Source organism: Parasteatoda tepidariorum, chromosome 7 (assembly GCF_982258835.1).
Source record: "Parasteatoda tepidariorum strain Cologne lab strain chromosome 7, Ptep-v5.0, whole genome shotgun sequence".
NCBI lineage: Eukaryota > Metazoa > Arthropoda > Arachnida > Araneae > Theridiidae > Parasteatoda > Parasteatoda tepidariorum.
Genome location: NC_141761.1, coordinates 49,234,122 through 49,253,557, shown reverse-complemented (window position 1 = coordinate 49,253,557; position 19,436 = coordinate 49,234,122).

Sequence of the window (19,436 nt, the reverse complement as noted above, 5' to 3'; positions counted from 1 at the left end):
TAAAGAAAAAAAAAACTATTTCTTTTATCATGAAAATTTGCTACAATCATATTAGGTTAAAGCATAAATTCGTTCAGGTTGAATTATAGCATCGTGTTGTGTAATTAAGTTTAAGTATCGTTAACATTACTGTTAATAGAATTGTAATTATAATTCAACGCAACGTTATATAGTTGCAGCACTTTTGAACTCTTCCTAATTTTCCTAACGAAGTAAACGTTCCGATAATAACGTGAAATAAAATTTTGTTCGTGATAAAAAAAAATGCTAATTGGAGTAGATTATAGGGTTTGTGAGAGGAATTAAACAAAACTCAACCAGCAACCATTTCGATGTAAATTCCCTTCCTTTTTAAGAACTACACGCAATTTGTAGAAAATATCTCCTTCAAGGCTTTTAGCTGCCTCTAGTTAGATTTCTGATTTTCCGATAAAATATTAACATAAATCAACATACACTGTTACTATCTTATACTTTGCTGTTACCACGAATGTTATGATGAATTTAATATTGGTTTACTAATTGGGTACTTGCATTTCAAGAAGAAGATCATAGATAACCACACATGTGATCTACGACGTGTTCTCCATCTGATCCTTCAAAAGCGAAAAGGCGTGTTATAAAGTTGAGCCAAGTTTCTCTACACAAGTTAGAATGTTATTTAATGTGAAGTTAATTAAATTCCGCTCTATCTATAGCACATCGAATTTGTTGAAATATAATTCTTTTCTCGTCTACATATTTTACTGAACTTAGATTTATTATTTCTTTATCTGTTTTATCGTAACCGTGATATATTTTTGTTTTTTGTAGCTGGCAAATTTGATGCATAATTAGCTTGTTTATGTTCTATATGGCTTCATGCCTGTCGTTGTGTTAAGTTAGAAATATATAGTGAGATTCCTTGTGAAAGAATCCTTGAAGAATATAGTAAGATAGAATATAGAAGTAGGAATATAGATGTAAGAATATAGAATGTGTCATTTAAGAGAATTGATACTTAACAGGCTGGCCTACTCGAAATAGAATGGAAAGAATAGTTGCTAACGTAAGAAATGCCACGCTTCAACAACCAATCAGGATCGAGATACCCACACTACGTCACTTGCAGGTATCCCATTATCAAATCAGCTAACAGCAATAAATGCAATTTCTAGATCATGCGATTTGTTTTTCCAATAAAGTATATTTCTCGAGGGATTTGATATCATGGGAGCCAATCCATATATCCATATCAAATTTGATACAAATTTTGCCAACGAAAAAAGAAAGAAATAGAAGACAGCGGTTCCTGTAACACTTGAGTTTTTGAAATTAAATAAAATGTTTCATAAAAGAACATCGCATTTTCAAAATTTTATAATATCAGTAATCTTTTCGTTTCAAATACGTTGTACCATTCCCTGGTTATGTAATTAAATCTCGATTAGATGACTGTTTAACTATTTATTTGTTTCGAAGGATACGGCTCATGCTCACAAAGCAGTCTCACTTTAAAGGGGGAATTTAGCGCTTTCATGCGATGTTTATAAAAAAAAAAGATCAGAGAAGAATTTAAACAGAAAAGTTAAGGACGTACAAAATTGTGGAGACCATTTATTTGATATGCTGTAACAAACATATTCTAATATTAAATATTTGGGATTTAGAAAACAAAAATCGCAATTTTTCAATAAAAGTCTGCGTTTTCAATCAATATGACTTCTTTTGGCAATCTTAGAGCATACTGTATTTGTAATTATTACGGAGATAAAGTTAGTTCGCTGAAAAAAAATATTTAAAAAGAATTTATTTAAAAAAAGAATGCCTCAAAAAAATAATATTCTTATTGAAAGAAAAATATCTTCCTCATTTTAAACCTCTTTTAAAGAAGATTTATAAGTAGAAAATTTCATCTTAAGCACAAAATGTAAACACAAAAGTTTTTCCTAAAAACGATATTTGTGTGATTTCATTTAAAAAAGATTTTCTAAAGCAAGCGAAACTTTTAATTAACGATTATAGTAGTATATACATAATTCCTTCATTATCGTTTTGTTAATTTTTAATTATAAACTTTTGTTTCTAAATAAAGTATGATATATTAAAATAATGAGCTACAATAGATTATAATTTAGATTATTATGCATAGATTATTATGATTATTATGCTAATTTAGATTATGCATGCATAGATAGTTTGAAGGTCAAATAAAATATGAAAAATGAAATAAATAAAGTTAAAGTTAAGTAAAATATGAAAACAATGCTAAAAGTGTTTCAATGATATTCATGCAAGTTCTACTTAAATAATGTGGTTTGGCTTCTCTGTTATATCGGGCTATATTTAACGCATTAATAATTCTCATGGATGCTGCATTATTAGGGTTGTTTAGTTTAAATGCATCGACAGTTTATAATAACATTATAATGAGCATAAACAGAGATTTTAGACAACTATATTAAAAGCTTAATAGTGATCCTCGCGCATCGATTAATCTTCGGATGCTGTGTTCTCCCATTAAAAGATCACACTTCATGAATATAATGCAAAGCTGCTTTGCGTTCTGAACATTTAATACAAAGCACTTTGACATGTTGAAATTCTATTTACTAGAATTTTTAAAAGCTAATTCGGTAGTTTAAAAGTACATGCAAAATTTATTAACTCGTACCTGATAAATTTTGAAGCTTAAAAGATTAAAAACTGAATGCTGATATTAAAGGTAGATATTTTCCAAAAACTGAATTCAATAGGATGCTTGAATTTAGAAGCTAGGCTTAAAATACACGATATGTATACAGGGGAGGTTTTTATCTCTACATTGATCATTGAAAACCAGCAACTGTTCATAATTTAAATTACAACAATAGTCAATTGCATATGATTAAATAGAATGTAATTTAGGCCGGGATTGCCTGGTCGGTAGGGCGCTGGGCCCATGTCCGAGAGTTCGTGGGTTCGAACCCCACCGGCCGAAGACTTCCCATGTAGTAAAGTGACTGATGCACGTAAAATCTGTCGAGTCGCAAAAGTCCTCTATGCTCCCATACCAAATCAAAACCTCTGGGGGTACTGGATTGGAGATCGATCGCTCTCTGATTCAGGTCAAAATTACGATCTGTGGATGAATGAATGAGTCCGCCCTATAAACGGGTGCGACGTATGGTGTGGCAGAAGTTGAATTCTTGGTCATAGATGGCGTTACAGAAAAAAAAAGGAACGCACATTCTGCCTTAAATTTGCTCGGTTTCACCAAACAGGCTTGCCCGTGCGGCAAGTGGCATTAGAAACAACAACGACAACAGAATGTAATTTTAATTTCTAAGTATTTTCTATAGTCTTGTAATTCAATTCTATTTTTTCACACTTGTCTGTATTGTCTGTATCACAATAAAACTCTTCATAAAATAAAATTTCTTGACTCCCATTCAACCGAAGCCTGGCATTAGGTGCGTGACCTTACCATTGGAACGAAAACCTCATTTTTCATATGATTCTCCTAGTCTGCATTCAGGCAAGCGTTGTCGGGCGAAGTCAGCAGGCCGCCGGAATTCAGGCACACGATTAAATTTTACCCATTTTTGCAAGATGGTGTTCTAAGTTGAGGGATGGTGCAAATTTTGAAATTCTTTTTCAGGCTTGTGTCGCCGGGAGACGACATTCAGGAGATTCTTTTCAGTTCTCGAGTAAAAAAAGTGTGAGTTTTAATAGAAATCTCTAAATACACGATGACCGGTCTTTTCAATCTTTTAAACTCAATTTTGTGACAATGGACAGACAATGCGAATGATATGATCCAATGTTTTCGCATGAAGATCAAAGTTTCTTTTGTTATCATCAGCAGTATTTTAAAACAAAGTTATATTTGTATTGTTTGCTGGCAAAATATTAATATTCCCCTAGTTTAAAGGTTATGAATTAAAGTTTATTTCTGTTTGGTCCTGTAACATTTATTATCCCTTCTACATATTTGCTATTATTGCGCTTTTGATTCTGCAAATTATTAATGCAAATTTATGATACAAAACTAAAAGCTGTTTAACTTTATAATAAAACATACCCATAATATCTTAAAATTTCATGATAAATATATTTAAATAGGTATAATAAGTTATATCAAACGTTTTGCGTTATTAAACATTAAATAAATTAAATTAATTTTAAGCTTCAAGTGAATCTGCGTCCAGTTAGCATAAGCAATTAAAATAGTGAATACAAAATTGCAAAGCGAAGTTAGAAAGTAATTTTTCGGGTTACCTTATCTCTTAAACGACAAACATTGAACGAGTTATTTTAGTAACCAAAAAATAATGCGAATCTGCAAAAAACATTATAACTACAAAACTGTATCTACAAAATTATAGATGATGTTGCTACGGTAACCGAAAAAACCTCTAAAGTTTAAATTTTATCCCGATAAAATTGAGAACTTAGTTTGTGAAACTAAATCTGTGTTAATAGAAACTAAAAGATGTGGGGAACTTTCAATTGAATACTTTTAAATTTAGTAGTTTAAAAATTTGCTTACCGTCAAAGAAAAAAAGTAGTTTTAGCAGGCTAGCGAAGTGAGCTGGGAGCAGTGGCCTCACAGATAGTTTCTTTCTATAATTTAGAAATTGTTTGGGCAATGTGATCTCATTTTACGGTATTCTTGGGCAAGTGAATTAACGAACTGGAAGCAGATTTGTAAAGTTGTCATTAACGTGAAATCGAAAAAAAATCTGGTTATCGACACGTAAATAATTTGTTATTTTCATATCTTAAAGTCTTATAATATCTAACGTTGTTAAGGTCTACATTAACGTTGCTTATTTTGTTTGATTAGTATAAAGTGAGAGCTCAAAATTATAAGTGGTTCGTATTTATTGTTAATATTTAAATTATTCTGTTGTATTTGATTACAAGGTTACAGTGCATAATCGGGTAAAATCCTAGAATAGCCCATCCCTAGGTGACTTTTTGAAATGTCGCCAAGTTTACGATTATAACTTGGATCAACATTGTTTTTTTATCATTAAAGAAACAATTTTAATTATTTCAAATTTATTGAAGTATTTTTAAAAAATAAAATGAAAAATAACTTACCTTTACTCTGATGGCTCACAAGCAACATGCGCAACCACGTTCAATCCACTCCTTCGACATCTCCATTCTAAACCATCTACCGTATCCTTCGCTCAATCAAACTCATATATTCTCCACATTTAGGGCATTCATAGACTTTCAAAATTAAATTTTGTTTCATACACCATTCAATCATCGCTATCTTACCTCTTGCATTCAATAAAGTTAAAAATTCACTCTTCCATTCGCTCGCCATTTTCAGCCGATACGGCACAAAAAAGAATTAAAATATGAAATAATAACTGTATCTCAATAAGAGATCACAAGCATAAATGGTGAAAAAATACGCATTTTTAAATTTTTTCTAACAGAATCCAACTTTCGCGTTGGTATACATATCAGTTAACTAATCGGGTTGAAGAATTTTGGGGCGGAATTTGAAAAGTTGTATATTCTGAACAGTCGGTGTAATCAGACGTTCAAAATAGACGCTCCGTGAGGTTGCAACGTATCTCCCCGAAATATCTTCAAAAAACCTAGTTTGACGAGATTTCAAAAAATCGCAGTATCGTAAATATAAGTTAACCAGAAGACGTTATTTCATACCGACTTCCCTGATGTAGCTATCCTACTTGGAAACCCTCTTCACCCCAATATTATACTCTAGCTTAAAGACATTGGACTTCCTACAAAAATTTGATTTTACTGTTAATTAACTTTTACCAACTTATTTAAAACATTACTAAGCGATTTTGAACAAGACTTTTCAATTTTAACCAACCTGCAATTTAAACCTAATTTCAGGCATAGTAAGGCCAAAACATGGTTCTTGCACCAAAAATACTCCTAAATCAATTATTGCGTTGCATGATATTCTTTGCTTTCATTGACCTCAATTTCGGGATACCGCAACTTTCGCTTACCTTCTATGAGTGGTTAGTGGTTTATTTTTAATCTTCAACAATATAATTTTCAATCTTTAAACTCAAAAAACAAAAGGAAAACCTCAAAACAAAGTCAAAACGAAAAGATAAAAGGTAGGAGGAGCCAATATTACGTATTACAAAACAGTTTTATATTGAAAAAAAAAACTAACTCTGAGACTGATGTTTTTTTGATGCAGACGATTAATACCCATCAGAAGTTATTTCTAAATTTCCCATAAAGTATTCGGTCTTACCACCCTTGTGAAGTAACATACCCACCATTTACCACTACTAGTGGGGTTTTACCCCACTAGTTGTGGTTTGATTTTTTTTTTCAAGAAAAAGATAATTTATAAAAATAGTAGTCCATCTATAACGTTTTCAAGAATAAAATATTGTGTATAACTAAAGAATAAATATCGATTAAACCTGGCAGTTTCTGGATCGATCAGGCTTTTGAATCTGAATCTTAGCCAGCCGGTTTTACCCTATCTCAAATCCAGATGGAATTTCTTGGAGAATCAAACAAAACTGTGTTGCTTAGAATAATGTATGTATATTAGAGGGGTCTTTCGAATGTTTCTAACAATGTCTTCACTTTTAGACATGATTCCGACTCGTGAATTTCATATCGTTCAAGATGCTATTAGAAGGCCTAAAGCCATTCCAAGAGATCAGAGATTAGAGTTGAATACTAAATTCGCCATGATGCTTCTAACAATTACAGGATTCGCGTTCCTTGTCATCGTAGCTCTCTATTTCACCACGGACTTAGTGGAGCATTACTTCGGATACATTTGCGTCAGCTATTTTCTATTACTGCAGTTTATAGCAGTAACATTTAGGTAAGCAAAAATTATCTTTCTTTGTATTATCACATAAAAGATAAAAATGAATAAAATAACTGAAAAAGTCAAAATGAGCGTTAGTAAGTTTATTTTTTCCGATTATTAAGTGGATATTGCTATGCTACTGGCTGAGCTAACTTCTTATGAGAATCATACTAAGCTCAATTTTTAAGAGAACATGAGGCATAAAGGAAATATTGCATTTCCTGTCTTTAACAACAGAGAAAATTCTAAGTCACATTTTCTAACTTAAAATTTAAATTTTATAATATTTCATATTCACCATTTATGCTAAAAAAACTACAGGAAGTTCTGCTGTTCTCCTCTGACGTCATAGCAGAGCGTCACTATTTTTTTTTCAGTCTTCCTTCTTAAATGCATTACTCTATTGAATTCGACGTGAGGGGTCGTTAAGGAATTTAAACATCTTTATGTCAAATAATTCAATAGTTCAAAAGCTTAACAATTCGATAGCTTCGCTGTTTAGTGCACTCAAAAGCAAAACAATTGCTCCACTTTTCAACATCGGAAACAAATAGTTATATTAAAATGCAAGTAAAAAATGAAGTAAACAAAAAGTAATAATAAAAATAAATGGATGGTGTTTTAAATATAAATGTAAACAATAACAATCCCGAGCTCTATACCTGCTCTAGTTCCGGTTAGAAAGTTTGCAACTGCTTACTACAACTTATTCTGCGACGCGATATTTTCAAACGGATAATTTCGTTTTCAATAAAAGAAATAAATTAGATAATTTCTGAGCTCAAATCTGCCGTATTTCATAATATATTGATGTTATTATGTACTTCTGGTGAGTTTAAAGTGAAAATTTGTTTTTAGTTATTTATAGATATATTGTTTAAAAAGGTGGCATGGTTGCTAGATTTTGAATAACTCTCTTTTTTGACTGTCCTGATTTGGCCTCTTTCCATTTGTTTATTACTGTTTCTTCCTGTTGCAAGCTGTGCACCATCTTACGTTAGTGTTAGCACCTTTAGCATTGCAAACGCAAGTATTGTTAGCATTGTAAACACAGGTAATAAGTAATCAAATACCACGTTTGCAAGAATCTTAAAACACAATGATCACGTTGAGAGCCAAATAGCCTTAAAATACACCAGAGACAGTAACCCGGAAGTATAGGCGGTATGGAGCTTGCAGTGTTCCCTAGTGTAGAAAACACCATTCATACAAGCGAATCTTCTACCGGAAGTAGGTACAACCTCTGCAAATGCTGCCCCCTACTGTTGAGAACAGGAAACACGGCCGAGAATAATTAAAGTAATAGTCTGTCGAGAAAAGTTACGGTCGATTTATTAGTGATTGCTATTTTTAATAAGTGAAATGGTTTTTATGACTGAATAAAATTGCCTCCTTATTTTACTTTCATAGATAAAGAACACTTTTCGATATTATTTGAGCTGATATTAATACGGCGTAATTTCGTTTCAGTTGTTGGCCACTGGTTGAAATTGTTCCCCCAATCGAAAATTCAGAGACAAAATAACAGCTCCGTTTAGTTATAAATAGCTGAGTCACCACCTAGGAGAAACCAGGCACCACGACCAAATGGAAATATTGCTGACTTGAGCAGTCACAGAACTAAAGCTGTTTCAAACTACCATAAAAAATATATTTCTTTCATATTAAATGTTTATAAAATATTATATATTAATATTATATATTAATATACCTACTGTCTTAAATTTATTAAACTACTCTTAAGTATTTAGTGCCTTGTTTCAAGGATTATTTTCTCACCAGTTCTAAATTGCACCAAAGTGATTATAATGTTAGAAATCAAAATCATTTAACATAAAAGGCTACATTGTTCAATGAAATTCTTAATAGTTTAGTTGGAAAAATTAGTGCAACTATGAGTTCCTTTTTTTCAAAATAGTTTTTAATATACAATTCAAAATCCAAGTTAATGAATTAAAACTCAGATTCAAGCACTGATAATTTTTTTACATAAGCCTTAGCACAGTGCGATATATGTGAAATATTAAATCTGTCTTTTTGTTAGTTACTCGACCAATATGTAAGATTTAAATAGATTTTGAATTTTAGAGGAACTCAAAATATTTGCCATAAATTAGTAATCAAATGTAATCAATTAATTTTATTTACGTTAGAAATATGAGCAACTTAATTTTCTCCCTCAGTTATCCAGATCAAGATAAGAAGTTTTTTTAATGCTCTGGTGTACATGCAAGGGTTAAGTGTAGTATTAATTCATTAAAAACACATTTAACCATTTTTAATCACCCTCTAATTAAAATGAGTGGGTGTGCAATAAAATTTAGAATATTTGATCGCTATTTGTTTTAGCCATTTTAATTTCCTAACTTCACGAAAAGATTTCGTTCAGTCAGAATATTCTGAGACTTTTATACCGACTTTTAAGTATATAGTGGATAAAAAAAGTTTCCGTACGGTCACTAAATTTAAGAATAAATGAGCATAATTTGTAAAGTATTGCATTTTTTCTTTACTGTCTATATGTGTTTAGTATAGAAAGAGATTTTAATAAATTTTTATTTTTACAAAACGAGAAAAGCATATATTTATTATTAGCAATATCTAAGGTAAATTGAAATTTGCAATGCAAAAAAAGTTTCCGTACGCTTTATGCAAATTCTTTCTGACGTATTTAAAACAGGCCCGCAATAAATCTTTGACGTTAGAAAGTTAATCGTTAAAGTTGATCATCTCAAACTGGAAGTTCCCAGAGCTATTCGGGAATTAGTGATTAAATTGCGAAAAGATGGATTATCCATGAGAAGGATTAGTGAAATGACTAAAAACTCGAAGTCTACTGTGCAATATATCATTGAAAGATATCGTAAACTTCATTCACTTGAGGATAGAGATCGATCCGGGAGGCCGTCCTAATTAAATCGCGTGCATAAAAGAAACATCATACGCCAAGTCCACGAATTAGTGCACCGTGGTTGGCAGCTGATTAAATGGTTAGTTACAACATTAAAGTCTCAACTCAAACCGTGAAAAATGTCATTAAAAAAGTGGTTATCATGGACGTGCGACCCGGAAGAAACCCTATATAAGTTTGTGCAACAGTAAAAAGTGCCTCGAGTTTGCAAAGAAGCATGTAAGCAAGCCATTATCTTTCTGGGACTCTATTCTTTTTAGTGATGAATCAAAATTTAACATTCATGGGTTAGATGGCCGAGTTATGGTGCGGAGAAAACCAAACAAACAAATGCTAACCGAGAATTTATGTGGAACTGTGAAGCACGGTGGTGGCGGTGTTATGGTGTGGGGGTGTATGAGTGCTTCTGGAGTAGGTAATTTGCAATTCATCGAAGGAACTATGGATCTATTTGGATATCTGGATATTCTTAAGCAAAATGTGTGATCCAGAGCGGAGAAACTATCTCTTGGAACTGGATTTACTTTTCAGCAGGACAACGATCCTAAACACACCTCTAAGATTTGACAACAACTTCATAGCCCTCCCCAGTCACCCGATTTAAACCCCATCGAACATTTGTGGGAAGAAATTGGCCGACAACTTAAAAAATATGACATAAAAAACAAAGTTGAACTCAAAAGTGCCATTAGTAGGATTTGGTGTAATATTTCTCCAGAAACAACAAAAAAATTTGTAGGGGTAATGCCAAAACGTCTAAGGCAGGTGATAAAGGCCAAAGGAGGGCCCACTGATCATTAAATGCATTTTTGTAAATGTATTTTGCATTTTTGTAAACTTTTTTCGTGTGCTAGGGCACCGTACGGAGACTTTTTTGTTCGATGTTTACGGCATTTTTTGAGTTTTAAGATTTATTATTTAATTTTGCCAGTATTATCATCCTTTTAATATGAATAAATATTGAATAATATTAGTTTTAACGCATTTTTAAATTTTCATTTTTATCATTATGAATTTTGTGTGACAAATTAAACTTTGATTTGCATTCATATCTGCGTACGGAGACTTTTTTTACCCACTGTATATTCGAATAGAAACTTTAACTATTATAAAGATAAAAACAATCAAGTTATTAAGCATTTAAGACATGGATTTGACTATTCTATTCTGTAATACAATTCAGTTATATAATATACTAGATTATGCACTTTAAGTTAATAATTGCAGACGAGAGTCAAGAAATAAAAAATAAATTTCTGCTGTAGAAGCTTAGTAAATAATCTTGTAATAAATTATTCATATTGTAGTCTCATTATAATTACTTACTATTAATATTTTTTGTATTACTTTATTGGTCCATAGAATCCTTATTTGTCTATTCTAGCTCTTCAGAAAAGAAAAAAAAAACTGCTAACTCTCTCTCAGCAATACGTGCGTAATAAAAACTCTACAGTGCATAGCAAAAATGGACTACCCTGAATAACTTTTGATTTAATGATCTTCACATGTAGGACTTTTTCGTAATGGTTCTTGGGGTTGACCTCAAATATGTTAAGAAAAAGTGTTATGAAATTTGATACAAAAGCGCACTTTCTCCGAATGAACATACCGTTTTTTAAACGGATTCAGATTTCTGACCCCCAAAATATAGGGAGTGACCGCAATCTATGAAATATGGTCTCAATAGTGTGGTCAGAAGAGGTCTAAAAAGTTTGGACCCCTTAATGTTAATTTTACTTTTTAAGTATTTCGTTATATCTTGAGAACTGTTCAAAATTTTTTTACACACAATTATGAAATTCGTTTATGCAAAGATAATTCAATACAAAAATAATTTTTAGTAAATATTTATTATTTTTCATTATTTTACTTAAGAATGGTTAAAAATTTTTTTTCCATTGTAAGATATACAATTTTTGCAACATTTTTAAAGAACGTAATTTCGTATAGCAAAATACAAAATTTGAGCAAAATCGTTCAAATAGTTCCTGACAAACGAATTTTAAGTATCTGATTTCTTCGAAATATTGACTAAACTAGTGGGATCATATTTTTCAGATTGCGGCTGCCCCGTATGATTTGAGTTCCAATTAAGTCTAAAGTTATTTAGATCAAAAGTTATTCAAGGTGGTCCGGTTTTTTTTTGCGCAATTTACAATTTTAGTATAAATTATCTTTTATGATAATATGAATTAGCGGTTTTAATGAGCACTGCTCGTATGAAAGCATTACTTTATTGAGTGATTTTTATTAACAGTGCAAAACTCAGGGATTCAGGGGAGAGAGCGCTCGCCTTGATAGGAGTTCGAATCCTAGCGATGGCTGGTCAATTCGTATTCCGCATCCTGCTCGCACCGACCACAGTGCTCAAGGAAAAGTCCTCAGTGGTTGACGGATCATGGGTGAAAGTCCCCTTGCACTCAGCCTAAACGTGGGAGAGTTTTGTGGTTTTTCTATCCATGTAAAGCAAATACGGATTAGTTCCATCAAAAAGTCCTTCACGAAAGCAAATTTCCTTCAATACTTGATCCAGGACCTTAATATTAACCCATAATATTTAAACTGGACCATGCATTATATCAGTAAGTACTAATATACCCTATTAGAGGAAATAATTATAGGCTTAATAGAGTGCCCATAATGTGGACTTATAGGTTACTATGTATGTATATATATATAATAGTATGTTGAATAGCGTCTAAATGAGGAAATTTCGGTCCATGTAACGCAAATTCTGGTTAATTTCATCATAAAGTCCTCCAAGAAGGCAATTTTCTCTCAATTCTTGATCCAGGAATCCCCATGTCTCTTCTATTGTGCTCAAAATTGCGAGGCTATAGGTAGCAATAGCATTGGTAGTAATAAACTCATAATTGGGTCGGGCTGTTCTACGACAGTTATAAAATAAAATATCTTCATTAATTAAAATTTGATTACCTTTTTTTCTCTCAAAATTACTTTGTAGGGTTCATCCTATAGTAGTTTTAGTGGCTCTATCTAGCGATGGACATAATTAGTTTGTCACCTAGTGAGTCGGATGTCGGTGAGCAAAGCTCTCATCTACGTCTGCTTGAGAGAGTTGTATTTTCCTGTAGTTCAGGCTCCCCAATTCAGTGTTGTATGAGGAAGAAACTTCTCAAGTGAAAAGGGAAATGTGTGGGGTCTACTTTCAGAATCGATCTCTTTAATAAACGGTCGTGAGAATGACAGCTTCTTAGTCCTTTCGTCTAATGTATATGTCACGGCGAAAGACCGAAATCGTTGGTTGTTGACTTTAACCAGTGAATACACCAGACTGACCCATCTACATCTGTTGTTTGGTGAACCACCTCCTCAATGCAACACTTGTGATGTTTTACTTTCGATTCACCATATTTTAATCATTTGCCCGTGTTTTAACAGACATCGTCTTACCTTTTTTGGTAGTTCTATTTTATCTATGGGAGATTTGTTGGGTGACTCTCATCATCCTAACATTTTTGCATTTTTACGTGCTATTGGCATTTTAAATTGTATATAAGTTTTATTTTATTCATGATTTATTCACTTTTTACCATTTTACTTGTCTCACAAAATTTTACTGTGTTTTAACTTTGACATGATCTCAGCATTTTTACGTGTCGTTAGTATTTTAACAGCATATAAAAATTTTAACACATCTACTGCTTTATACACTTTTGTAAATATCTTATCACCTTCGTCCACTTTACTTACTACGTATTATACTGTACTCATACTTTATATCTGATTTTATTCATACTTTTTATCTGATTTTATTTAAATCATTAATCTTGTCTTATTCACCTGCTAGTACTGTTTTATCAGTTATAAATGTATTACAATTAAATTTGAATGCACTTAGACTTTTAAACTATTTTACCGTACTGTTTGGCGCAGCATGTCCTCATTTGGACCTTGTGCCACTAAACCCTACATTCAATCAATCAATCAATTAACCAGTGAATGTCGACAAGCACCAAATACGTCCGTGAAAGATCGAATATTTCATTATTCTTGTACATTCGAAACCTCACCGGTGTATGTCGACACAAATGTGCTTTGGTGAATGTCCGAAATATTTATTACATTCGATATGAATTTATTCGTGGATATAATTACACTTATTCGATATTTTAACCCTACACTGATGTTTTTTAAGGTCAAGTGCCATTGCCCGGTATGCCCTACTCTGATGTTTTTTTAAAGGTCAAGTGCCATTGCCCGGTATATATTTGCCTGATACTCCAAACATTGATGCTTCTTCTAATCTATCGTCAGTAAGTATTAAAATATAGAATAAATATAAATATATCAAATAAATATAATAATGTTAACGAATAAATTAATATAAAATTGGATACAACAAATATTTCGGACATTCACCAAAGCGACTATGTGATTAATGACATTCACCGGTAAGAGTGTCAGACATAATGGTATTTAGCAAATATTTCGGACATACACCAGGCGACTACGTGAATTATGACATTCACCGGTGAATGTCGACATTCTCCAGATTTCGGTGTTTCACCGTAACATATACACACAGCTTGAAGTGGCTAAGAGGATACATGAGACTTTACCACATAATTTAGAAAAGCAATTAATCTACAGATACATTGATATTAATTGTTTCATTATTAATGCATAAAAAAGCAATATTAATAGAAGTACACACTTATTAAACTAATTCAACACAGTACAATATAACTGATGCTTCTACTTGTTAGTCATGAAGTAACCAGATTTGTTAGTTAGTTAGTTGATTAAGAATTATTGGTGCAAAATTTATTTGTGACTATACAGCGCCTACAATTTGGTTTAGAAAAAAAAAGCATTTTGCTATGAGTTAAAGCTAAATTTATTTGTAAACACCAACTGCTTTAAGGTAATTGAAAATGTTATTGTGAGATTTGTTCCCATCAATAAAGTTAATATTGGATTAAAGCTACCTAAATGGCGTTGTCTATGGGTTTTAGGATTTCAATTTTTAGTTACACTTGGTTTAAATATATTTGATTGAATTAACCAGAAGAAGTTTAAATAATAAATAAAACCTAAAATTATATATATATATATATATATATAGGATATATATTTATATTTAGTGTCATTTAATTTTCGAGTATACAGAATCAGGAATTTCCCACTTACCATGACGGTTATTTTTGCCTCTCGAATAAGCTGTCACAAATTTCTTGTCAAATATTATTTTCTACAATAATAGAAAAAACAACGAAAATTTAGGAAACTTTTTGTAATGAAACCTGATTTTACAGGAATTTGATGGAAATCCGTACAAACCGGAACCTTACAGGAAATAATGTTTGACGTTACGGAATTTTTTTAGATTGTGAGCCTTTTAAGAAAAAGATTTAAAAATGATAAAACAAAATTTACACATACCTATTAATAAGCTATTCGCTTATAAAAGTTAGCTTTCGTTAGAGAAAAAAATAATCCTATACTGAAATATTTATTCTTCTCTATGGGATCAACATCTGAGAACACAGACATTTCGAAAAAAAATATCTTATAAGCATTTTTTTTCTGTATTTACAGTATGTCTACGAAATTTATGTTTTATAATGTATTCTTATATAAGATATTTTTTCAAAGCAATACATACATAAGATATCACATGGGACTATATACTTCTGTAATACTGAACATCTCATTTGAATTTCAATCTGATATATACTTTAAATTTTTTGTTATGAGTATTCTATTTCCTGCTACAAGGCAATTTCTTATTTATTTTATGGCTTACTCACTTTATATGAGAAATGGAAAATATTCGTTGTCTTAAAAGTACAAATGAAAAATCTGTATATAAATTTTATTTTATACTGTATTGTATACATTTTATTTTATACTGTATTGTATATCTGTATTTAAGTATTCTTTTATATTGTTTGCATGCCTAGTTAAAAACTATTTTAGAAATCAGAAAAGAATCTTCTCACATTAAGTACACTATGGAAATGTGGTAAGTATATTTTTCGAAGATATTCATTTATACTTTACTAGGAGGCTCCTCCCCCTGCTCGCTAACGCTCGCCATCCCCCGAGAATTGCTGAGCAATCCTTGAACCATGACTCGCTGCGCTCGCTCGCCAATGAACACAATGTTCTAGCACAAAGACATAATATATTATCATCAAAGACATAGTATTTTATCATCAAAGACATAGTATTTTATCATCAAAGACATAGTATTGTACTTATGTAGAAGAATTCTACCAATGTTCTTATTGGCTTTTAAAAAAGTATATTAGCTATTTAGATTGTACATGGTGAAAAAATCAAAACATTAGCTAAATAAGAAGCATATTAGCAAAATAAATTATCAAATATTGCTTCACTAATATTCTGCATTTTAAAGCGTGAAAATTCAATGCATAAATAAACGCGAAATATAAAAAAATTTAATGCATTCAATACAAACACTTAAACGTTTTTTAGACGTTTAGGTAGCTCCCAGTAGAAAAATATCAATTCAACAGCGGCCTTTTAAAGCATTCTCACTTCAATTAATTAATTCCTAATTGAGTTTAAATTAAATATTGTCATGTTTTTAGTGCATGAATCTGAATTGAACAATCTGATAATGCTCACTCTGGTTATTGTTATCTGGTTGCTCACTACGTGCTCACTACGTACACGATTTCACACAGATATTCATTTCAGAACAAAAAAAAAAAAGAATTGCACTTTTGTTAAATTTGAAACCATGCTAATCTGACACGTCAGACCTGTAGATGTTAAAAAAGCAAGAGTGTTTGCAAATTTGAACATTCAAAATTTCCGACTTTATTTTGAATAATTGTCTAAATGTTGCTGTTGTCTTGTATGGTTAAAAACATTACTATGCAATACAAATTTATGATTTTCATGTTACTGCATTGTTCATTATTATGAGTTACTCTGCAATGTAGGAAAATAGAAAATATTGCAAAATGACCAAACCATATTCTCAATATTTTGCAAATATCGCCTATATCAGTGAAACCATTCAAAATATATTAAGGAGAGTTTAATCTATAACTATGGAATTTAATATTTATTGGTTTCAACGATGCAATTTTGCATTATCGATATTACGCCTGAACTGCGTCACGTCGGAAAGTGGTGATTGCTTACAAACCAGACAATAAAAATTCGCAGACTGTGTTTGTGAGAAAAAGTAAAAAAAAGAACGTGTTCTGAATTGGTGTTCTTGCTCTCGAGTTATTAGAGAACAGGCAGACAGACTTTTGCTTTTATACATAAAGGGAAGTGAAGTAATTCATTAGATATTAAGGAAGGTTTGCAGCATTTATTACTTGATCATTATTTCATACATGTAGATATTGTAAAACTTTTATTTTACGCTAAATCAAATGATTTATTAAAAGTTATGATAAATAAATGCGTCTATACAAATCACTAGGAAGAAAAAAAACAATTTGACGAGTGATTAAACGCATAACATCTAGATTTTTTTGTCATGCATAGACCTATTAATCTTGTTAAGACATGAAAAAAGCAGAGAGTTATTACGTCATATTAGAATTGTATTAAATATATCACTTTATTTGTAAAGAACACTGAAAACTCATTAAACTCTAATAAGTTTACAATAAGTAATTATCGAAATTTGCATTTTCGGGAACAAGTATGGGGAATACGCATGAATGTTTAATTATTCCCTGCTGATTCAAAGCTGATTTTTTGTTGTGGTGTGTAAATATTTTATCTACGTATACAATTGAATTTAAATATTACAATCTTTCATTATTAATTCACAGCAAGTTGAAGGAAATACTTTCGTTTGTAGTTACAGTCGAACACTCTTATCCGTAGAAAATTAAATTATGCCTATATTGAATTAGAAAGTGTACAATTTTTAATAACTTTTCATATATCAAAGAGATGAGAGAATAAATCATTACACATTATTTGTTGAAGACACTTGGATAAACATTTTGTTTATAAATTCCTTTGACAAAACTACATTGTTTGGGGTTTTGTCTTTTGTTTGAGCTCTAAAAGCAGCTAGAATAATTGAAGAACAATTTTTCGAAACAAAAGCCTTGACAAAGAATGCTTTATTGCACTTAAATATTTTAAAATAGATAAATGCGTTGCATTCTTTAGATCCTGTTTAGCATTTAATTTATCATTATATTTTAAGCTCAGATTAGTTAAACTCTTTTAGAAATAAAAGTGCTTATTAATAGCGTGTGTTTAATATATTTTGATATAATATTATTCTGTAAAAATCTTTCTTTATAAACAAAACTTTAAACGAATATTTAAATTTTCGAGTATATTAAATAAAAATGACTTATATCGTCATAATTTGAATATTTCGAAACTTTTCAACTATTAATATTTTTAAGAACTTATTCCTTACTTAAAATGAAGAGTTAGTGTGTGTGTCTCTCTGTATAATAATTCCAGACCAGTTTTAGCTATCATTCAGAAATTTGGAAAACGGCTGGAAAAAAATAGCCCCCGATACTAATATTGATTCGAAATATTAATTAGTATATCGTTTGGGCAAGTCGATTGAAAAAAATAGAATTTTGCTCATTGGTTAACCATTAGCAATCGTTTTAAATTAAATTACATATGATTTATTTTTTTCAAAGATTCTAAAGATAACATCAGTGATGCTTGATAGTAATAGATATTCTATTTGATAAAGAAATGAGTTTATCGTACGTACATTAAAATTTAAATATTTTGTTATTCTTTTTATCCTATAAATTATGTGATCAATTCGAAGAGAGTAGCATATGCGAACTACGAAATATGTTTAAAAAGAAACGTAAAAGTCTTCCATCTCTTTTTGACGCCAATGATGCTTAATTTCTAGTATGCTTAATTCAAATAAAAAAAATAAACTATGTTCTAAATAGCATGATAATAATGAAATGGTAATAATTTCCAGAACACCAATAATTGCATGTTATTTATTACTATAGCTAATGATTCTTAATTAGTTTGGTAACATGCATTACTCGTATTGTGGTAATTGGCGCAGTTTTAATTAGCATCAAATATACTAATACAGACACATAGTATTATTTTAGTATATTTGGTACCAAATTGTACATCCATAGAAAGCTTGAAGTACTTCTAAATCGCTTACGTATTGGTCATGCTCGCATAACTCATAAACACCTTTTGCTAAATGAGCCTGCACCTGAATGTTCCTATTGTAAGGAAGCGCTTAAACATATTTTGACCCAGTGCAACACTTTTAAAATTCAGAGACAACGCCATTTCGGTAGCTTAAATCTGTCATTGATTTGAAATAACCCTCATTGTAACATTTTCGCTTACCTCAAGGACATTGGTATCTATGCATCAATCTAGCTTTTAACCCAAAACCTTGATGTATAATATTCGCCTAGTTGCAGGAGCGGTATAGCCGCAACTGGCTTTTCTGTTTAATCACATTTAAACCAGCATCGTTTAACTGTTTCAATCGACATCGTGTTATCGTTTTAAATAGCACTATTTCATGTACGAAGGATTTGTTAGGTGAAATTCATCATCCTAGCATTTTCTCATTTCTGCTAGCTATTGGAATTTTATTTTGTATATAACTGTTTTATCTGATTTTTTCTTGCTTTTATTTATAACCAATGTACCATTTTATCTATATCAAGTATTTTGTGTAATTAGGCTTCTATGAGATTTTATTGACTTTTTTTTTTTTTTTGTCGT